The sequence below is a fragment of the Theropithecus gelada genome, chromosome 4 (genome assembly GCF_003255815.1).
Source record: "Theropithecus gelada isolate Dixy chromosome 4, Tgel_1.0, whole genome shotgun sequence".
Taxonomy (NCBI): domain Eukaryota; kingdom Metazoa; phylum Chordata; class Mammalia; order Primates; family Cercopithecidae; genus Theropithecus; species Theropithecus gelada.
The window spans coordinates 133,315,631-133,339,170 of record NC_037671.1 but is presented as its reverse complement, the minus strand read 5'-3'; the positions used below and the strand labels follow the sequence as shown (position 1 = coordinate 133,339,170).

Genomic DNA, 23,540 nt, shown 5'->3' with positions numbered 1-23,540 from the left:
GGAGTCTGCATTTTAAACAAGTTCTCCAGGTTATTTTGATGCAGGTGGTTAATGGCCCACATTTTGAGGCCCACCATGAGGCCTTTCTTCATCATTTTGGGATTTATGCTTCATGAGCAGGCTTCTTTTATTCCTTGGTGTTTCTCCATGGGCCATAGACTCTCACGCTTCATAGTGATCCCAGGTGGGAGACATTCAGGTACATGCTGGGAGCTCTGAGGGGTTGCCTGCATTCTAGCAGCAATAGGCTTAGCAGCTTTAACCATCTGCTCCTCTGGGCCCGCACCCTGAACATCTTTCTCCACAAACCTGTAATCTTGGAATTTACCCAGCTTCTTGGGAAGTGGTAGCTTTGGCCTCAGGGGATATTGCTGAAAGGAAATTTTGTTTGTCTGAAATGCTTTCAGTTTTCTCAAACAACAACAACAACAACAACAAAATCCCAAGCTAGAAGCAATGCCACTCTGGGACACCCCGAATTCTGAGCTCTAGAACCCACTTTAGAGAAGGCAGGATACCAAGCTGGGTTCAAATCTCAGTTCCATCACTTACCACTTGTGTGATGCTGGGCGACTAATGTCATTTCTTAGAATCTCAAATATTTACCCTCAAATTCTTACATTCACATTTTTAACGTGTAAAATTGGACTAATATCTATACTTATTTTGCAGGGATCCCATGGGGCTTGAGAGATGCATGCTGAGGTCTTGGGAGGGGACTTGTTACAATGGCTGAACTTTCTAAAGATTCAGCAAAACAAAAACATATGTACATATACATATATACATCAATCTATAAAGTAAATATGGTAACATGTTAAGAGCTGTTGAATCTGGCCAGGTGCGGTGGCTCATGCCTGTAATCCCAGCACTTTCGGAGGCTGAGGCAGGTGGATCACAAGGTCAGGAGTTCAAGATCAGCCTGGCCAAGATGGTGAAACCCCGTCTCTACTAAAAATACAAAAATTAGCCAGGCGTGGTGGCAGGTGCCTGTAATCCCAGTTACTTGGGAGGCTGAGGCAGGAGAATCACTTGAGCCCGGGGGGCAGAGGTTGCAGTGAGCTAAGATCACACCACTGCACTCCAGCCTAAGCACACAGAGGAAGACTCTGTCTCAAAAAAAAAAAAAAAAGAAAAAAGAGTTGTTGAATCCAGGTGATGGGTGTATGACTAGTCATTCTTTCAACTTTCCTATATGTTTGAAATCTTTCATAATAAAATCAGAATAAAGAGATGATGAATATAAGGCCATCAGCCCAGTGCCTGTCACTTGATAGGTCTCAGCTGGCTGGGGACTGGGGGAGGTGAGGATGGCAGGGCAGGGAGTGGAAGGGGGCAGAGAGGAGAGGAGGAGGAGGAAGGGCTGCAGGCTGGCCCAGAGCTGGAGGAGCACTGAGGAGACAAGGAAGGAAGGGACCCAGGAGCCCCAGCAATGCCCACCCTTGGGAGAGTGTGGGTGTGAGAGCTGCCCTTCCTGTTCCCATCTCAATGGAATCCAGGGGTGAGGGAGGGAGAGCCCCACTCCGGTTAGGAGGCTTTTGGTATGGTTCTTTCCTTTTCCTCAGGATTCTGGGAAGAGCAATCAGGGCATCTTCAGGTGTTCCAGGCCCTCTTGGTTGAGGTGAGACCATGATAGAGATGACAGAGATCCTTTGGGCCTGGGACTGTTTACAATTTACAGACACTCTGAGCCCCCTGACACATGAGTTTTGCTCAACAGCTGTCTAAGCACCGGAGTGTAAATGAACAAGGAACAAATGGCAGAGGGGGGTCAGCAAAGCTGTGAGGACTACCCATGAGCTGTGCACCTGCCCCAACCCTCCCCCAACTCTGAGAGTGCCCCTCAGCCAAGGCTCCCACCCAAGCCCAGGCCTGGATCTCATGGTGTCTTCCACATCCAGTGCATGAATCCAACCTGGTTTGAAAGGACAGAGTAGGCCGGGCACAGTGGCTCACACCTGTAATCCCAGCACTTTGGGAGGCTAAGGCGGGCAGATCACCTGAGGTCAGGAGTTTGAGACCAGCCTGGCCAACATGGTGAAACCCCGTCTCTCCTAAAAATACAAAAATTAGGCAGGCGTGGTGGCAGGCACCTATAGTCCCAGCTACTCGGGAGACTGAGGCAGGAGAATCGCTTGAAGCTGGGAGGTGGAGGTTGCAGTGAGCCGAGATTGCGCCATTGCACTCCAGCCTGGGGGGCAAGAGCGAGACTCCGTCTCAAAAAAAAAAAAAAAAAAAAAAAAAGAAAAGCTGTAACACATCACCACAATCTTAGAGGCTTAAAACCAGCACACATTTATAATCTTAAAACTCTAGAGGTCAGAAGCCCAGAATGGGTCTTGCTGGGCTAAAATCAGGTATCTGATGTTGGTGGGCTGTGTTCCTTCTGGAGGCTCACCTAGAGGATCACACGGGAGCATGCCCTGGAAGTATCTACTAGTGTCTGTGCCACGGATACTCCCGAGGCATGCTCCCGTGTGATCCTCTAGGTGAGCGGCCGTTTCCTTGCACTTTCCCTCTCCTAGAGGCTGCCCCCCTTCTGTGACTTGTGGCACTCCCTCCATCTTCAAGGCTGGCAGTGGCTGTTTGAGCTTCTGTGACCATGCCATCTCTCTGGTTCTGACTCTTCTGCCTCCCTCTTCCCCATTTAAGGACCTTTATGATTACACTGGACTCACCTAGATAATCTCCTTATTTTTAACAAGCGTCTGTTGATTAGCAATTTTAACTCCTTGCTATGCAACCCAACACATTCACGGGCTCTGGGCTTAGGATATGGCCATCCTTGCAGGGTGAGGGCATTATTCTGCCTACACAGGGGATCTTCTCAAATGGATGGGCATTTTTACCTTTGACCCTCAGGGATTCCAGAACTTGAGTGTACTTCAGAATCATGGGAGACAGTGTTTGAAAAGGCAGAATTTTAGGCCCCATCAGATTCTGATTCAGTACTTCTAGGATGGGCCCAAATAATCTGAATTTTTTTTTTTTTTTTTTTTTAAGAATCTGAATTTTTGGCCGGGCGCGGTGGCTCAAGCCTGTAATCCCAGCACTTTGGGAGGCCGAGATGGGCGGATCACGAGGTCAGGAGATCGAGACCATCCTGGCTAACACGGTGAAACCCCGTCTCTACTAAAAATACAAAAACTAGCCGGGCGAGGTGGCAGGCGCCTGTAGTCCCAGCTACTCGGGAGGCTGAGGCCGGAGAATGGCGTGAACCCGGGAGGCGGAGCTTGCAGTGAGCTGAGATCCGGCCACTGCACTCCAGCCTGGGCTACAGAGCGAGACTCCGTCTCAAAAAAAAAAAAAAAAAAAAAAAGAATCTGAATTTTTAACAAGCTCCCTCAGGCTTTCCTGATACACATGATCTAAAGACCACATTTAGAAAAATCTGCTTTCCTTTGGCTTCGGATAGGGCATAGTGGCTACATTTTGGAAACCTAATTACAAAATCTATGGTCTATAATTTATTGAGCAATTTCAGTGTACTAATAAATACAGCTAAGTTTATCAAGCACTTGCTGTGTGCCAGATTCTGCTTCAAGGGCTGTCCATGCATCATCTCACTTAATCCTCAAAATAACACAACAAGGTAGGGTTATTATTATTCCTATTTTGCAGATAAGAAAACAAAAACTCAAGGGGTTAGGTAACTTCCCTGTGGCTGCACAGGCAAAGCCAGAAAGAAGCCTATCCACCTTCCTTGTCTTTTTCTAAAGCTTGAGTTTAACCATTAACTCTAGCACAGTGCTGGCACATAGTAGACCCTCAATAAACACATGTTGAATTACAGGGTGAATAAACAGATAGGGGTTTCGCATGCGTTAACTCTAATCCTCAAGGGAGATATGATCATTATCCTCTATGAAACATCAAGGACCCTGAAACTCCGGGAGCTAAAACCCTGTAACTATGTCTTAGCGTATGTCTAAAGTCCATATGCTTCTTACCAGATCAGGGAGGCTACAAGCCACAATCCACATGCCTTCTCAAAAGATTGTTTTTTCACTGTGCATTTATACTATACAAAAAACTTCAATTGCTTTGAGTTCTGCAGTTAACTGGCTTCTATCCAAAAGAACCTCATTGTACTAAATCAGGCCAAGTGGTGGCTGCACCACTCAGGGATGTTTTTACTCCTCCAGAGGTGGAGCAAGCCCTGGGCGTGGCCAAGCTGAGGAGGGGTGGCCTGAACCTTTACACTCAGGGAGGCACAAGCATAGCAATTACAGCTTCAGACCACCCTGGTAGGTTCTTTTTAATTAAACGCTTCTCCAAACACCTGGGAGGGCCACAACAGTGCGCTGGGCACGAGGGGTTTGCTGTGGAAATGCCATCTGCACTGATGAAGAGATGGCAACATTAGAGGCCTCCTCTTCACACACACACACACACACACACACCCCCACCCCCACCCACCCCGGGACAGTTTCCCTGCATCACACAGGTGGATTCCAGGCTGTCACCACTTTCTGCCCCCTTCGAACTAGCAGCAAATCACCCTGGCCGCCTGTCTTCATCAGAAAGACCTTCCAGCTGGGCCACCACGGGCCCCTGGATCATTTCACTTCTTTAGGACAGAAACTGGAGAGACTCAGTGTAACACCAGTAGGTTCTAGCGCGAACATCTGTGTAGGGTGCACCACCTCCTCTGAAATGCTGTTCTCTCTCTACTCCCCTGCCACACCCGTCCTCCCTACTCCTCCTCCATCTTCCCCTTCCTCTCTTCCATCCTTTCCCCTTTCTCCATTTCTTTCCCTAGCCTATCAGATGTATCCTCTACCCTAACTCTCCCACCAGGGTTCCGTGGCCATTTAAGTGTCAGCTTTGGAGGCCTGGGGCAGGCAGAACGGCAGGTTGCAGCAGGTAACAATGAACCTTTGAGTCCACTTTGGATCTGAGTTTCCCTTCTGGAAAATGAGTATATTCACATTTGCCAACTTACTGTCTCAAAACAGTGTCTGTGGTTCTGTTTCTTGCTGTGTAGTTCATAAAGTGTGTGCTCCCTTTCTGGGCTCACGCATCATGACCCCTTAAAAAGTATGGAATCTTCGTGAAGTGAACCAGGGAGAGGGAAACGACTCACTCAAGGACACACAGCTTTCAGTGGCAGAGTCAGGACCAGAAGCAAGTCTTCCCACCCTCCCTTGCCATTTGAGTTCTTGGCGCTCATGACAGTGATTCTACGGGACATAGCATGGAAGAAGCTGACCATGAGCACGGCTGCTCTCAACAGGTCCTGAAGAACATCAAGGAAAATAAGAACAGAAAAACCTTACAAGTTGGTTACCTTTCGTTTTTTAATTACTTTGCAATCTAATTATACTGATGAGGTTCATTAATGTCAGATTAATTTTGCATGTTTTACAAGATTTTATAAGATTAAAAAAAACAAGAACCCATGGACTGTGGGCCCATGAGATGTGTTTAAAGAGAAGAGGACGTGGATGAGCGGCTTGCTCCTGACCTGCTTGACGTGTGCTATAGATACTTCCGGGACATGCTCTCATGGGAGCCACCCAACCCTGCAAGACAGGCAGAGCCCTGTTTCCATTTCATAAACGAGAAGACAGAGGCCCAGAGAAGGTAACTGACTCACATGTCACCATTCGACTAATGCACTGCAGGGCTGGGTTCAAATTGAGGTCTGTCCTATTCCCAAGTTGAGTTTCCTTTCCCCGCTCCATGGCACTGCTCCCCATAGAGACGTAAAGAGTGTCTTCTGTGACTCAGCTTCCTCTTCTGTAGGAGCTGCCTCCTGGCTTCTGTGTGCACCAATGAGAGCGAGCCCTCCACCCAGGTGCCAACCTGCACAGTGGGGCAGTGGGCGGGTGGCGTGAGAGCTTCTTCTTTGGAGGAGCAAGTTCTCCCACTTGGGAGGAGGAGCCAATCAGACCCTTGAGGCCCCCTGCTTTGGGGACAGCTCTGCTCTGAAACCTGGCATAGGCTCACCCAGGGGCACCCGAGGGCCAGGGCCTGGCACAGGAGTAGGGCTGCTCTCCCATGCCCGGCTGGGCTGTCCTCCAGCAGGTTGTGCAATCTCGCTATGAATAGGTCTGGGTGTGTGGTTTGGGGCCAAGAAGACCAGACTTGTTTCCTTCGGAGTGACAGCTCCCCTCTGGAATTGTGGGAGGTGAGGGAGCGCAGCTGTGAGGTCAGGCTTCTGACCCTGAGAACGGGCGGTCCAAGCTGGTGGTGTGAGGGGTGGAGTCTGTGGCCAGACTGGATGGACAAGTTGTCGGCATGACTCTTCTGTGTGTGGAAATCACCTGAGGCCTTCTGCCTCCCCAAACCTCCTGAGCCTCCCTCCCAACCTTCACCCCTCCTTCTCAGCAGTCCAAGCCCTCCTTACCTTAGGAACAGGCTTAAAACAAAAAAGTTTGGAGGGGGAGGGGAAAAACAGATTTGCAATTTTATTTCATTTTGCAAGGAAAAAGCCTGGGCTATCTGATTCCCAAGCCTGGGCTCTTTATACAAAAAAAAAATTTTTTTAGACACAGGGTCTTGCTCTGTTGTCCAGGCTGGAGTGCAGTGGTGTGATCATAGCTCACTGTAAGTCCTGGCCTCAAGCTATCCTCCCACCTGAGCCTCCCAAAGAGCTGGGATTACAAAGGGGAGCCACTGCGCCACAACTGCATTTTTAAAATGTCAAAAATATGAGATTCTCCTACATGATTGGTGTAAGTGGTGTGAACTGGCACACTGGAGGACAATTTGGTCAACCTTGATCAAATGTATACACCCTTTGTGACGGATGCACCAAAATCTCAGAAATCACCACTAAAGAACTTCATGTAACCAAAAACCACCTGTTCCCCAAAAATGACTGAAATAAAAGTTTTAAAAATGTATTACCCTTTGACCCAGCAATTCCATGTTTGGGCACTAATTCTACAAAGATTCTTGCACATGTATGAAATAACAGATGTGTAAGGTTACTAGTTGTAGTGTGGCTGGTAATAACAAACATCCGCGAATAATCCAATGTCCAGTATCTATCAACAGGGGACTACTGGTTAAATCAATGATGACACATTAATACAATGGAATACTATATAACTATAAAAAGAATGAGGAAGGTTTCTATGTATTAAAATCTCCTCCATCTTGGGGAAAATAATTTAAAAAGCTAGATGCCCATGTATATACAGCGTGTATGATGTACATTTTGTGTAATAAGGGGAAAGGAAGAATCTGTGTTTTTATTACTTGTAGGTACATAAGACATTCTGGAAGGAAATGTAAGGAATTCTGGGGTGGGAGGAACTAAGCAGACAGAGGACAAAGATGGGAGGAAAACATTCCCAGTGTGTGTCTTTTCATGCTTTCTGGCTTTTGAATCATGTGAATGCACCACCTTTCAAGATATTAATTTTAAAAGAAAGTACAACAAAATGAAGATAATTCTGCGAAGAAATGCCATGACTCAATTGTCCTCCTACAATGGACATGTGTCATTTTGAGGGCATGTCCCAGCATGAGAACTGCCTTCCTACTTGGAGTTACCCACTAGGTGCGCCTTAGTGGGAGGAAGAGTCCCTCCCCGACCCTTACAGAGGGGGCCATGCCTTCCTGATCCCTACTCCTGCCTACTGGGGCTCAGGTGCAGCTCACACGCTATCCACCTCTGGTGGCAATACCAAGGGCCTGAGTCCGGGACACAAGAATTATTTTTACATTTTATCTTTTAGCGCTTCTCCCAGCCAATTTTACACTACTAGGTATTATTTGTATTCTGCTTTTTTTCTTGTATCAACATATAAGGTTACAATATAAGAGCAATAATTACCCTTCTAAGCATGTATCCAAAATGAGTGCTTTTTACATAGATGCATAGTTTTCATAATTATTGTTTTGATAGATACATAATACTCCTTTCTTCTGATTAGGTACTTCCTACACTATGATATCCAAGAGGTTAATAGGAGGAAGTTAAGAAAACCCAAGGTGATGAAGATACAAATTTGTAACAATACTATTCATTTGTCAGTGAGATTCCTTCAATAGTATAGTCACCTCATCACCTCTACTTCTACTCCCCAGTATCCTTCCCTCATCTTACTCCTTACTCCCTCCAGTCTCAAAGCCAGCCTCTCCCAATTCGTTTTTAGAAGCTATATTTATGTAAGTACAATACACTCCACTTTGATAAAATGGTACACCAGGTGAAGAGTTGAAATCCAAACCCCGTTGCCTCCCTCCTCTAGACTTAACCCATTACCCAATTTCTCGTGATTTCTTCCAGATCAGAGCTTCCCAACTTGGTTGCAGGGGTGTGAGCTATGGCTCCCGTAGCCCATAGGGCGATCTCCGGGGCCTGTGGCTGGGAGAGCTGAGTTGGTCACCTGAAACCCGAAGCAGTTTTCTCCGCCTTTCCAGTGGGGCGCGTAAACGTCACTCTCTGTGGGTGCCAGGTTGTGAGAACAGTTCTAGAATTACCATGCTTTCTCATTGCCTCATCTTCCTTCTAGAATCCATCCCTAGTGTGCCCTGGGGCCCTTCCCAAAGGCCAGCTCTGACTAGGCCACCACCCTGCTGGTTTCCCATGCTCGATCACACACTCCAAGCTCCTTGGTCTCGAGTTTGCTGGCAGCCTTCTTTTCTTGCCTGACTTCTCACCTTCTTTGAACTCTTTAAATTCCAAACAAGCTCACCTCTCAGTTTCCTGAGCATGTTCCAATCCTTCCTGTCTTTGGAATTCATCACTTCAGCCAGAAAGCCTGATTCGTTTCTGCTTTTTAGCTCAAATGTTCACTTCCTCTGTCCCTCCATCCTATCCTTAGCAGCATTCATGGGACTCAGGTGCTCAAGTACACGCCAGCAGTCCTACACACTCCAGCTCAGCCCCTTCAACTCATCTCACCAACACAAGCACAGCGCCTGGCACACGCGGGTGCTGGTGGAGGAATGATCATAGGATGCCGAGGAGATCCTGTGCCAATACTAGCAGGGCATTGGGATTTCTCCTCCCAAAGTGTGACTGGAGATGCCTGTCGTGTGTTTCTAGCAAGTCCTCAGAGAAGGTAGGCAAACCCCAACAGTTCTGAGCCATTACTATGTGATGGTTGCAGGCAGAACTACACACACACACACGCGTGCACACACATAATCTAATTTTCTTCCAGTCTTAAATATTGCTGACGGTCTTCCTCTTTCAGCTTTTAAACGAGGAAAATCCGGGGGAAAGGACTCTTCCTCCTGCTCCAAATGTGTCTGCTCCTCTGGGCCCAGCACCATTGCTTTTCTTCGATGGAGAGGAAAGCAGAGCTGGAGTGGGTCCCTTTTCTGAGTGCTCCTCTCTCTCTTCCACCCCTCAAATACTCTCCCCTGCTGGCTCCCACCACAGGGCTGCAAGGAGCTCAGGGCACCGCAGACTGCACCCCACCACCAACCCACAGCTGTCCCTCTACTTCCCATGTCTCAGGGTTGGGGATGTGGGTTACTGTGGGTGTGTCGGGGGATGACTGTATGTATGTGTGTGTGTGCCTGTGTCTGGCAGATGGTGGCTATGAATTCTCTGCCTGGGACCCCTGTATCCTAGCTGTTGTGTGAGTGACTTGGCTGATACACATCAAAGTAATGTCTGCTGGCCTAAAGCTTTGCCCTCATTATTGAATAAACTGCAAAATCAAATCCTGAACGTGTCTGAGATTAACTAGTCCAAACTCTTCCTCTTTTAACCAGGAAGCCGAAGCAGGAGAGTAAGCAGCTGGCCCTTTATCCCTCCAGGTGGAGCAGACAGATCCCTCCTAGACCACACACTCTTGCAGGGCAGGCGCAGATTCTCGTTCTCCTGGTGCCCATCACAAAGGCTAGCCCACTGCCACACTGGAGATGGGCTTCGTAACTGTTGGTCGTTAAATTGACTTACTGGTTTTTGGTTGCATTTTTACCTGGTTTTGGAGAACTCTCTACTAAGAATCTTGTCATAACTGGTATTAGAGTTCCATCTTTAATCCTCTGGAAGACAGAATAAAAACTGGAAAGTAATCTCTAGTGAACTACCCATCCCTAGTAGGCTTTGGCATTAGGAGATGGTGAAGTTTTACCTTTGTAAGTAAGTAAAACAATGGTGAGGAAAAATTTATGGAAGCATGAGTCTCCACCAATACAGAATTTATCCCAATTCCCAACTTTAAAATCTTTCACCTCCTTGATCTGAAGTAAGAACCTATTATGTGGGACCTTAAAGTAGACCCTGCTTATTCTCTATCATCTGAATAACTTTTATATGGCTATTAAAATGAAACACACAATCCAGACTACTAAGAATAGTTTTACAATAGGTGGAGTTCCCTCTCACTTAACTCAAGAGGCCCTAAAGGTACACACAGAGGAAATGTTTACTGTTGCCACCAGAAACCTGAAGTGTCGTGTCTCACTTTCAGTATGCAGGCCGGGCAGGAGGGCACTGTGGCCGACCAACGTTCCTGTGTTGGACTCATGTGAGGAGGACCTCATCCAGGTCAAGCAACTGACAAGTTAAAACCTCAGATGCTCAGTGAGGGCCGTCTCTAAGTCCCAACTCCCTACTTATTCCAAGCTTCCTGGGCAATACGACCCAGAGCACGCCAAAAGTGGCTATCAGCCACCACGAACTACGCCATACATCTGCCTTTATTAAGTTGTCTGTGGAGGTCAGAAGTGGGCCCGAGAAAAAGTGTACTAGGTTCATTTAAAGATTTCGCGATAGTCTCTCAGCTCTGTGCCTCTCCCAGCCTGTGGGGGAATTCCACAGGGAGACCTGGAGATAAACTGCCATTTTATTCCTAGGGTTCAAGAAAGGGGGAGGGAGAACAAAGAGACTTCTTGGAGTAAGACAGAGTGTCACTGATGCTTTATTTACATGCGTCACCATCTCTTTTACAAACTAGATTACGGTTTTAAGTGGAATACACAAGGCAATATCTACAAACACCAAGGAAAGTAAGTACTGCATCTCTATTTCATTTGGAAAGGGGAAGATTCCCAAATCAAACTGGTTTTGATCCTTCAGAAAGGCGGCAGAGTTAATTCATGGCAACATATGGTTAGACAAAATCCTCAGTAAGAATGCCATATGATAGTGTTCGCGTTGAAAGAAGGATGAGGTGCTTCAAATCAAAGTCTGAACTGCTTGACTCTCAGGTGTTTAAATATGGCCACGCACCATATTTAGTTCTAGATTACATGGGGTATGAGCAAGGAATTGAAACAGGTAAGACAGTTTTTACAGATACTGTATACAGATTTTTTTTCCATTCATGCAACTTTTTTCTTAAAAAAAGTTAAACATGTGAAGCCAAAATGCACAATACATTTTTAAAAATATTAACTAATTTTTCTGGTCCTCCTTCACATTTGTTTACATTTCCCATGTACATAATGTGCTAGGACAAGTATACAAGAGAAGACTGATTGCCAGGCAATGAGATAATTTTAGAGAAATAAGTGACCAGACACATAATTCTTAAAAGCAGCCGCACACGTATTTCTGGAGTGTGGCAAGAGGCCTCATGACCAATCATTCATCAAAGAAAAATATAAACAGATACAACTAAACAAGAGGAAAATATTCCATTCATTTCAATTGCATAAAATGTTACCCACTTAAGATTTAGATAAAATATAATATACTCTTTTATTTGGGCATCTGCTTTAAGATCTCATTTGACAGGCATGATTCCATCAGAACTTCACCTCCCATAGTAGTACTCTGCCTCTCCAGTCTCCAAGAGGGGCTGGCTTTTTCGCACCTCTTTACTGGTGATTGCATTTCTACCAAAAAAAAAGTTTTTTTTTTTAAAAAAACATTATGCCTAATCATACAATGTTCACCCAAATACAGCAAGAAAAATAAAACTAGAGTTCAGAGCTTTCAGGGTTTCCTTTTTGCTTTGAGAGAGGATGAGTAACATTTTTTTTTTTTTTTTTTTTTTTGACGTGGAGTTTCACTCTTGTTCCCCAGGTTGGAGTGCAGTGGTGTGATCTTGGCTCACTGCAACCTCCGCCTCCTGGGTTCAAGCGATTCTCCTGCCTCAGCCTCTAGAGTAGCTGGGATTACAGGCATGCGCCACTATGCCAGGCTAGTTTTGTATTTTTAATAGAGATAGGGTTTCTCCCATGTTGGTCAGGCTGGATAACATTTTTATTTCCCCTCGCAAGCCCTTTGCACCAACATGGAGGACTTCTTTTTGACTGCTTTATTCTTCATGGTCTTTTCCAAGAGATTCAAATGCTCCTTATTCTTTAAGTGGGGTTCACTAGGCAGAGGCAAAATCTGTCTCCACCATCTTTAAACTGTGTACAAGTTTGGAAGTCACCTGAAATCACACCCTGAGCAGGGCATACTTGTCCTGAGTAGTAAGCCATGGTGTCCTCTCCTCAGGGTGGGGAAGCAACACACACAATGCTAAAAATCAACACCAAACACAAAGTCTGCCTGGTACTACACACGTGTGAATGATCCTCCCATTAACAGGAGTGACACACTTCTGAATGTTTAAAATGTGTTTCAGCAATCATTCTATCACAGAGGATGCAATCAAGGAAACCAAGCTCAGATTCATTCACAGTTACTGGGGTACACTGAGCCTGGCAGCCAGTTCTCATGCCAGGACAGTGAAGGCTTGTGATAAAGCTCTTTCCTAGCTTTGGTAGCAGGTATCAGGTTCTGGAGCCCTGAAGAGAACAGCAGATCCCAAGAGCGCATGTCATGTTTTCAACACTAGGTACTCTTCTAATTTCTCATCACAAAGTAGGCGGCTCCCTAGAGCAGCTTATTTAGAGGCTGAGGGTGGCCTCCGATAGTTCTCATCATAAATCAAACATCACAGCTGCCAGCCCCTTGAGGCTAAGCGTTCTGCTGATATGTTCCAGATCAGAAAATTCTTGTTAGGGACCTGTGACACTCACTCAGGATGTGACATGGTGGCCAACAGGTGGCCTGTCCTGAAAGCAGGGTCTCAATATAAGGGGCAGAGGGCTCAGGCAGCACCCCTGCCCAGCCTGACCACTTTAGAACCGGGCTAGTCTCTGGGGGCCTGGCCTTTCTGCAGGTGGCTGAGGGTGAGGGTGCCGGGACCCTAGACAGGCTTCACTACCAGGTCCTCGGCTGACCCTCTCCAGGGGCTGGCAGGTCTCACGGTACTTATGCTGCACTTGACTGTGCCCGGGTCTCAGCTCTCCACAACACTCTACATGTAGATGCTGTTTCAGTTACTTGAAGAAGAAAAAAAACAAAACAAAAAACCAAAGCATTCCCTCTTCATTTTCCTGATCTGTTTTGTGCTGCCTTGCCCTTGTACCTCCTCTGTCCCTTCCTCAGCTGTTTCAGATTAAATGATAATCTGGTTCTAGGACATTCTGTAAGACATTCTGCCTGAAATCCAACAAACACTAGAAAAGGAGAATAAACGCGATACCACATGTCTGAAAAGAATTCAACATTTTAAAGTTGAAACACATTGGAGGGTTGCCTTTCTCACTCCCAAAGTGGCTCCCAGGGTCTGTAAAACTGCAAAGGCAAGCAGCTATTTTGTTAGTTACTTTGCATGTTTCTCTGAACTCAGGACAGAAGTTCTCAGGACCCTCATGCTGGAAGTACTCTGGAATTCTCCTATCCCCCCACCCTTTTCCATCTCACTCCCTACTGCAGCCCCCATGCTACTACTGCCTCTGCAATGCATCCCCACCCAGGGCAGCATCCCTTAGGAAGCGTGGGGAGGCAACCCTCCCTCACTGCTACTGGAAAGTTCCTGCATACAGCACACTACTAAAGAGTCCAGGAAGTGGCTAGCATTATTATAAAGGAATATAGTAAGCAAGTCTGGCTCACTGACAAGCAGAACATATGAATAGAATACATACTTTAAAAAATTATACATACTTTAAAAATGAAGATTATAAACGTGTAGCAGTTTAGAAAAGGCAATGTGCTACAGGTCTACTATAACCACAATTGCACAACAATTTACAGATTCAGTAAAAGGCAGGGTGAAATCAACAGGGCCATCGCTCAAACATGGCAACCCAAGCGAGGCAGGAGACGTGTGACAATACCAAATGGAACTCTCATTATGCTAGGAGCTGTGATCACCACCAATATTACCCCCAGAGGAGTTATAAAGCCAAGGCGCACAAGGGGGCCCCTGGTGGCCGGTGGTGTGTGCAGGGGGTTGGGTGGCACGTCTGTGTTGGTGCCCACTGTCACGGTGCAAGCATCAGCAAGAACTCAAGCAGGGAAGTCTGTGCTGAAATACTAGCCTGTATTCCTAAGGCCCATGCATAAGGTTCCATTTTTGTACTGTACATGATAAAATATATTTATACATTTATATGCCTAATGCTTCTTATGCAAAGAAAAGAGTCTTCATATATCACTTTGGAGAAGTATGCATATGCTGTGCTAATCAGAGCATCATTACACCAATTTCATATGTACCAAAGGTGGTCCCAACTATTCCGTCTACCAAAGAAGGTAACGAATATAATCACACTTTCCAGGTTAAACAGAAAGCACCTATACAGCACCATAACTTTTTGAAAACACAACAAAATGAAATCCATAGAAGCAGAAAAAAAAGTTAAAACTGCCCTATTTTGTACTTCCATTGTGTCACTTGTACAATTACAACCTAAGCTTATATTTAAAAAATCAGTTTGTATGCTATTGCCTCTCACTCATACACTTCTAGCAGATCAGATTATACACAGCAAGGCTGAAAATAATCAAGGATGTGTATTAGGAAAACAGTGAAGTTAGAACTGCCTCAGCATTGACTTGGGTTTTTACTCTTCACACATTTCTCACTGCAAGCTTAATGCTCACCTGTAAGTTCATTTGTTCTGCAAAACAAAACAGGACTACTTTTTTTTTTTTCCTTTTCTTTCTCCTTAAAACTAAACCCTTTAGTGGCATTTGGCAATGAGTGGAGAGCTGAGCTGATTTCTTTCCTGAAAATATCAATATCCTAGTTTCTAACCAGCAGACCAACACTGTTCACATTAGCTGAAGACACTGACAGGAGATCACAGGCCCTACTGGTCTGGCACCTGTAGACCTGATGCTGGGGTCCCGTCCACAGATCACCCTGACTCAGAACTGGAAACACACTGGGCCGGACGCTGTGCTCCACTCGTTTTGCCTATGCATGGTTCAGTCCTGGACGGGTGCGCATAGCAAACAATTGTGCCATTGTTCAGTTTTTAGAAAAGGATAATTTTCTACCAAACGAAAGAAGAAGGAAAATCCCCCTTTAGTTTATGTAATTTGTTAGTTTATGGAGTTCCATGGGCTCAAAAGCTTGTGATGCTCGAACCCGGAATGGTAACTGGTACAACATTTTCCTTCTGTTTTTAAATTTGCTAGGGGATGGACGGTTAACATTTTAACAGAAAAATATCGCAAGTTAATGCATGTGAAAAACTCAGAAAGTCAAAGGAAAACAAACACAAGAACAACACTTAAAACATCCCATAAACCATCGCAATATTAAAACACCACAGAATGGCCGACGGGGGCTCACGGTGTGCTCTGAACGAGGGTGGGTGGTGCTGAGGGGTGCTGTCCTCCACTGGCAGGCGGCTCACCACCCCGTACAAGGAAGATTTTGCATACTTTTTAGAGTTCTGTTCCAAGGGTAAGTGCTTCACCCAGGGTAAGGGGCCATTAACAGTCTCTGCTGGGTTAGGAAAATGGCGTGGGATTCACAAAGGTGTTAAGCTGTAAACGGTATCACTGTCCACTTGCTGAGAGCAGATTTGGCAAAGGGTTTTCTCTGTAGGTCTTGTGTCAGTTTGAGGGTCTAAAGGAGGAGAAAAGAAAACCAGAGATTAAGGGCATTGCAACAGCAACAGTGGACACCTGAGGGCCACCTGTCAAGGCCTCCCATCTCCCTCACCCACCTCAGAGCCCAGGGCTGGCACAGCAAAGCTGCTCTGCCACACCAGTTTCAAAGGTCTGAAATTCTAAGGACAAAGCACAAAGACTACTTACCTTATTTCTTATGTTGTTCTTATTACAAAATGCTCTGAAGTTGAAAAGCCCAAAGGGAATGGGATCATTCACTTTGGGAGATTAACAAAGAAAGCCATATTAAGGGTGTTTTGGGGGTTCTTTTTAGACATTCAAGGTGCAGATAAGATTCTGTTCTAGACTTCTGGACTGAGGGATTTCCTAGGACATAGGACTTTCCATGCTAAAATAAGGAGAGCCAGTCACCCTAAGTAGATGAGTTATACTTTTCTGGTTCTTCCCTATTGGCTATGTGGACTAACTGAATTGCTTACCACCCCTTTCCATGAATACCCCAACACCAGGGGAGATGAAATGGCCACTTTCTATAAAGGTCTTAATAAGCCTGCACTGCTGTGTGTGGGTAATCTTGACTCCCCTACTCCCCACCATAAAAAGAGTAAGTAATTACTAAGTGGGCCATCTTAAGAATTTAAGAAATGGGGTCTTGCTGCGTTGCCCAGGTTGGACTTGAACTCCTGGGCTCAAGAGAGCCTCCCGTCTCAGCCTCCTGAGTAGGTGGGACTACAGGCATGCCAATGCACTGGGTTTAGGAATTTGATTTTTGTATTACAATTTGCACAGAAAAAAATTATATAACACATATATGGCCAACAAATCCCCCACAAGACATCCCATTAATAATCAACAACATTATTATTATTCTGCCTCCAATTATTATTTTGTCTTCAATGGAAAGGCACAAAAAAGGTGCTCTTAGAGCATCTGAATTTATACAAGTCTTATCAGATGTCATGTGACCACTGGGCCCAGAAAAGTTAAAGGATGAAAAAAAAAAGTATATTCATAAACATGTCTTAATAGCAAAAGGACGTGACATGACAGACCTCCAGACGTAAGATTCTTTGTTTACAGAGACAGTGTTGGCAGTTATGGTAGTAAAGAAATGGCTCTAGGCCAAGAAATGGATAGAAAAGTGGTAGTGAAACAACATGAACTCGTGCTTTTCTCACTAGACAAGGTAAATAAGTAATGAAAAAAGCATCAATAAACTCACACACAAAATCACATTATACACATCTGCTTCTCCCACCTTTACAGGCTGTACGGCAGGGTCATCAGGAATTCTCATGCGTGTACTGTAGCTTCAATCTCTTCTGTGACTCTGCACTTGCTGGCAATCTTACCTTTCACTCTCAGTATTTGCAAACACAGCAGGACTTAGTATTTATGATATTTACTTATCCTTGTTAAAGCTCCAAATTGAAGAATTAAGGTTGTTTTACTGGAGGCAGGGACAATAAAGCAGAAAAAGAAGCCCCTTGCTTCTTCCTGCCTATTCCTAGGATTTAGTTTCCCTGGCTGATGGTGTTTTGGGGGCATTCTTTGCTTTGTAAAGCTACTAGATAATATTATCTTGGACTATAAAATAATGGCTTGTTGGTTCTAGAGGGAGTAAAAGCTAAAGTAAATACTAGATCTCATCATCTGTGAAGACCGTAGCTTGCTGAAGTCAGTGCTATTCTAACTCCTTTACCTCGTCCCGCAAAGTATGAATGATTAGATTGTGTTTCACAGACACAGTCCTCTGGACTCTTCCAGAGGTTTTTCCTGCACAGGAACAATTAATAAACCACCATCCAACATCACTATGCGATCAGTCATCGGGGACTCCCATCCCCAAGTCCCTATCCTGACTTACTGTAAGCGCCGAGGGAGAAGCTGTAAAGTACTATCTAATTCAGACCCCTCTCCAGTTCCCTTGGGTATTAATTATGCAGCCACAGAAGCCAGTGCATAATGGGAAGGTGACACACTTCATTCCCCAAGTACAGACACAGGGGGTGTGGCTTGCTTCAATGTGGGCGGGGCCAACACAGGAAGGAAGAGGACAGAGGACACCCATGAGCCCCTAACAGAGCACAGTTTTGAGCAGAATAGGTCATCACCCCAAAGCCAGGGGTAGGAGGCCCATGTGGGACAGTCTAAAGCACCAACCAACCACAGTCCCCAGGCTTAATATCCATTCCTTCATCAAAAGGCCCCAAATCTTCAGAGAACTCCATTATTAAAAAGGAAATGTGCGAACCACCACTTTTCCTTTCTGCAGAATGGGGTTGGGGTCACCTGTGAACCTATGTTCTACAGCTTCCTCTGAGGTCTCCCAGGCAATGCCCTCCCAGGGAGGCCTGTTCAGGAAATCGCCTTGGTGCTTACAGGCTGAATTGGTAGAGGATTTGGCCCAGGTATCGAGGCAACTCTTGCAGAGGGCAAATTTAATACAGAAACTCCCACTCCAGAGAACAGAAAGGCCACTGGTTTCCTCTGTGACGGAAGGAAAACAGATTGTAAAACACTGAAAATATAGAAGATAAATGTTGAACAGAAATACAATTATCCTTCTCAGAGGAACACCAGAATCACCATTCACAATGAAAACTGGGGTAATAAAAATAATCAAAAGGAAAGCAGCAGCTCATCTGTCTTAGATTTTTAATGGCTCTTCTGTGGCTCAATGTTTGTACATGCTTATCTGATTCAGTCAAGGACAGAAGAGTGGAGGGAGCGTATTTTAAGTGATGAAACCTAGCTACTGAGCTGGGAAAGTCAATGATACTTAGCTTGGGTGCAAGTTTCATGGGTTTTAAGAAAGCTCATGTCATTCTTAAATTGTTGAAAGTATGACATTTTAGTTATAAGGTTATTTAGTTAACTGTGAGATTTATGTGTATGTGTTGATGCTCTTCTAGTTTAAAAACACATCGGATGAAGGGGCCGGGCACGGTGGCTAACGCCTGTAAGTCCCAGCACTTTGGGAGGCTGAAGTGAGTTCCCTGAGCCCAGCAGTTGGAGACCACCCTGGGCAACACGGCAAAACCCCGCCCCTACCAAAAATACAAAAATTAGTCTCATAACCTGGTCTCAAAATAAATAAATAAAATTTTAAAATGCTGTAAGAAAACACATCAGATTAAGTAAAACTTTTGAAAAGAACATAAAGCATACAGCTGATGGAATTATAGTTCACTTTGCAACCACTGGGCAATATGCCAATTAACAATAAATACAAAAATGTCCCATCAGTGGCTTTCATTAATAGGGGAAGATGTCCTCCCTCCCCTCCCTGCCCAATAAACAAGTTTGAAATCAATTGTTGATACAAAGAAAATGAAATGCGGAGACCAAATAAATGATGAGGTCCATTCTAAAAATATCTCTGGATGCTGTCATCTGGTCTCTGGTGAGAGCAAGTCCCTCTATAATCTTGGCATCTGTAGGGAAGACAAGTTTCTGCCTAATTATCACCATAAATCACATGATACTCTAAGAAAGGAAAATGCCTCCAAAAACTACACACAGCATAACAACATACATGTTCCTACTGTTGTCCTCCCACAACTTAATCCACTGTGAAAATTTTTTCAGTAGTGTTTTTATCTTCTTGGCAGAGAAGAACAGAACAGGAACCCAATACTAAATAGGACATGGAAGAAAAAAGAGATCATAAGTTGGAACCTTCACATCCACAAATCCATGAAGGTTATCAACTGTTTTCCTAGCTAGACAGAACTAGATGATTTGAGGTAAGTTTGCCCCACAAGTAAAAATAAAGTGAAACACCACTTTCCTCGTTCTTTAAAAAGAAAGATAATTTTAGCCAAACTTTCAACCCCTGGAGCAAGCCGGGGACTAAATATGGAACACTTAGGATAGAAAAGGAATTGATATTCACGCAATCTGACAAGGAAGTCTCACATGGACTCCCGACGACAGGGGTGGGTTTCAGAGTTTGAATATTTCTATTCAAACACTCAAAGAAATGTCTGCCTGATGCCATCTCTGCTTCATTCCCAGAGGAACTTCAGGGACACTCAATCCACTGAGCCACAGTCATCTGCCAGCATCCACTAAGACTTGGGTAGCTGGTGTCACCCCAGGAAAACAATGCTTTTGCAGGTCTTGGGTTAGGCAGCCACATCTAATTTTGGAGCACCAAAATGGCACAAGTCCCTTGGAGTTCATCTTCCAGGCAAAACTTATGCAGCTCAGGAAAACACACGAATGCATACCACGCTTTGGCTTAATTTGGTCATTTTTCAATATCTTCTAGATTGAAATGGGTGATGAAAGAGTTAGAGAGGCTCATGGGAACCAGCCTGATGGTCGCTGACGGCAGGGGCCTGGTTGATGAGAATCCAGTCCTCTGCCTGCAATGCACACCAAACAGAGACATCCTCCATGCCTGCCAGGCAGGAAAATTTAGGAGGTGTAGCTCTGTTAAAATCCCTTTTGACAAAGGCTGTCAAGTTGCCATTTCAGGCACTGAACAGTTTATGAGGGAAACAACAGGTATAGAAGTTTAAGCCAGGATGGCGGCCAGGTTTGTATTCCGCTGAGGAGCCTCCCTAAAGGAAAGTCAAATTTCCAGGAAACCTACCTCTCATTGACTCTGGTAATTTCTAACAGGCAAGTAAAGCACCTGTGGAGAAAGTGAGGATGTTACAGGGAAGCTTAGAATGAGCTTTCCATGGCAAAGAAGACAGGATGATACTAGAAAGGTACACAACTATACACATTATTAACAAAACCCCTTCATTTGTGTAAAACACAAGCTTGACTTGTATAAAGGCTGCCTTGTACTGCCTCCCCGTAACTCCTGGGCTTGGTCAAGGCAGCAGGTGAACCAGTCTGGGAAGGCTGGTGACAGGGCCCTCCAGAGCCTTCTTCGCCTCCAGGACACCTCAGAGCCTAGACCTGGAGTAGACTGCCCTTCCAGCCAGCCTTTGTGCTGTGCTGATAAAACCCAAGGGAGACACACAGGGAGAGCGGTAGTCATCCTCATACTTCACAGCTGAGGGACAAAGAGCTGGGGGTCACCTGCTGGGAGGCACCAGCTTTTCTGTTGCTTAAATTTAGCGATTATTGATGGCTAAAGTAAGTTTAAGAATGCCCTATCTCTGACTTTATGTTGAGGAGGGGATTATGTTAACTAATATTCTTCACGTATCCAGAGTCAACTATGAATACTAATATGGCAGAAATAGGATAGGTATTGGTTTACCGTCAACAGCAATGTTGCAGAGATTTAGTATTTTCTTAAGATTCTTAGATTGGCAAACCACATATAATAGTATGTAAAGTTTTAGATTATGTTCTTTTTAAAGGCCCAGTTTTTAGGCAAAAAGCCTTTAAAGGGTGTCTCGATCCTCTCTGAATTTATGGTTATTTAACTTTATTATAATATCCAAAACACTTAGCTGGTAAAGGCCTGTGGGATCAAGTTCCACTGTCCTCATCCATGCTTTAAGGCCCACTACTGCTTCTGGGAACAAACCTTCCGCTTGTCTGATGGGTCAGGTTCAAAGACACTTTACCTGGACGGCTCTTCTTACCACGCATGCGAATCACCTACACATTCAGATGGCTCCTCCAGCCCCACCTTCCCTATGCTATCCTTGACTCAATTCTTATGCCACTCACCTAGTACCTAATCATAATGTGCCTGAAATGGCAACTTTTTCAGGGGCTCCCAACATGTTGAACTCCTTGAAAGCTGAGCAAAGTCTTCAAATCAAATCAAACACGTATGGAGCACCTACTACTTTAAGAGCACTGTCTGGTATCTGCCCCTGTGCAGCACATATTCCAGTGGAAGAAACACAATTTTCTTGATGTCCCAAGTAACCTGGTAAGTTGAAAGTACTAAATGGATGCACAATAAATGTTGGCTGAATCAATGACAGAACCATCCTCCTGGAAGAACCCTCTTCCTCTTTGACAACTCCAACACTCAGCATCCTTTCATTGCAACTGCTTCCATGACCTACTCATATTTGCCGAGAGTTAGTTTGAGTCCAGGCAGAACCTACTGCCTGGTGGGATATGACCTAGGATTTGTGGCACTTTTTGTGAAAAGGATGGTTTCCAATAATTAAATTTCTAAAACTCCTATTTCTTACAGATGAAATCAATACAAGGCACAATTTTAACATTCAACTCATCCTCAAGTATTTAATAAAAAGTTTATCTTCTCCCATCCTTTCTGTATATCCCACTATATATATCCTTATCACCAGCCCCCAAATTAAGAGACTTGCTACTCTAAGTCTCAAGTTGCTGTCAATAAAGTGATTCACCGTTTAAAAATAACAGGGAACTGTAGTACAGGAGGAAATGTTCAGAGTCATCAACCATGACCTGCATATCACGATGTTTATGTTCGCTGGGTGTGACCCTATCCTGTATGACTCTTCACTGCATTTACTGGGGTGTGTGTATGTGGGGGGCGGGGCAGGGATGAATGACAGGAGTGTGCAGGCTGGGATGCCCTAGATCCCTGGAGGGTGGGTGGAAGTGCAGGTGTAATTGCCAGCCCATCTCAGGGTTTAGCTACCAGGCAGTGAAGGGAGGGTCTCTAAAGTCCTCTTTTCCTGCTTTAGATACACAGGATTTTGAGAGACAATGTAATTTTTCCAAGTGATTCTGAAACTGAAAACACAGAATCAGCTAGTTAAGTTCTACAAATAGTCCAAACCACCTGTAAGGTATGACCAGGACAGACAGGTGACACAGATGGTAGTCATGTAACAACCATCACACCAGTGCAACAGAGGAACTGAGAGGGACTCCACGTGGCTCCAGGACTGAGAGAGACAAAGGAGCGCCCTGAGGCCAGCAGTCTGGCCAGGCATACATATTCCAGTAGTGAAGGGAATCTGCATGTGTGGCCCCGGTGCCCCTCTTCTTACAGCTTGGCCTGCACTTGCACCACGGTGTAAGCACCGGCCGGGGCTGCCTCCCATGGGGCACCCCACCCCAGCCAGCAGGACAGTCTGAGTAGAACGTGACAGGCAGCGCAGGCAGTGCTTTGGTTTGTGTTACTCGGTGGGCAGGCAGCATTTTCAGGTAAACAAACATTAGGGCCACCTTCTAACAGGTCTATCAAAGTATCACTTTCTGATTACTTATAACTAGGTTGGGCGGTCTTGCTGTCTGATCTTTTTTGAACATACAAATGACCAATGAAAGCTCCAAGTAATTACAGTGGCGAATACAGAAATGAAGGCCTAGTGGAAATTAACTGAAAATTTCGACCTCAGAACTGTTGGACTCCTACCTCTGGTCTTCTCTTCTTAGTCACTGATTTCCCCTAAGGAATCAAGTCAAATACTCCACACAAACATAAACACATTTAAAAAAATAATAAAACAAAAAACCCCCACAACCTTATGGCTCAGACTTCTTTCATCAGAGACAAAGCAGGAAAAGAAGAGGGAATGGAGACGGAGAGAAAGAAGAAAGAGGATGAGAAAGGAAGAGACAGGGAGAAGGAGAGGGAGGGAGAGAGAGGAGACATACTGACATCCAAACCTTCAATCAAACCAAGACTGTCAATTACAGTTTCAGCCTTCAGAAACACTGGAATTACCCTCTGAGACTTCGTGACTAAGTGATCCTGTTCTTTAATAAATGAATGCCATGGATTTTAGCAAAAAATAGGCTATTAAAAACAAAGTCGACCTAAAATTAAAAACTAAGGTGCACATCTATTATTGAGCAGGAAAGACACAAAAGACCTGCATCC

General features: G+C 45.0%; 1 protein-coding gene across 1 annotated transcript in view; it reads right to left on the bottom strand.

Annotated features, from left to right (window-relative positions):
• Window positions 1-10,821: 10,821 nt before the first annotated feature.
• Window positions 10,822-23,540, bottom strand: part of FOXO3 (forkhead box O3) — a 127,319-nt gene continuing 114,600 nt past the window's right edge. The window contains exon 3 of the mRNA XM_025381995.1: window positions 10,822-15,785. The gene's annotated coding sequence lies outside the window, so the exon portion shown is untranslated. The remainder of the gene's footprint in view (window positions 15,786-23,540) is intronic.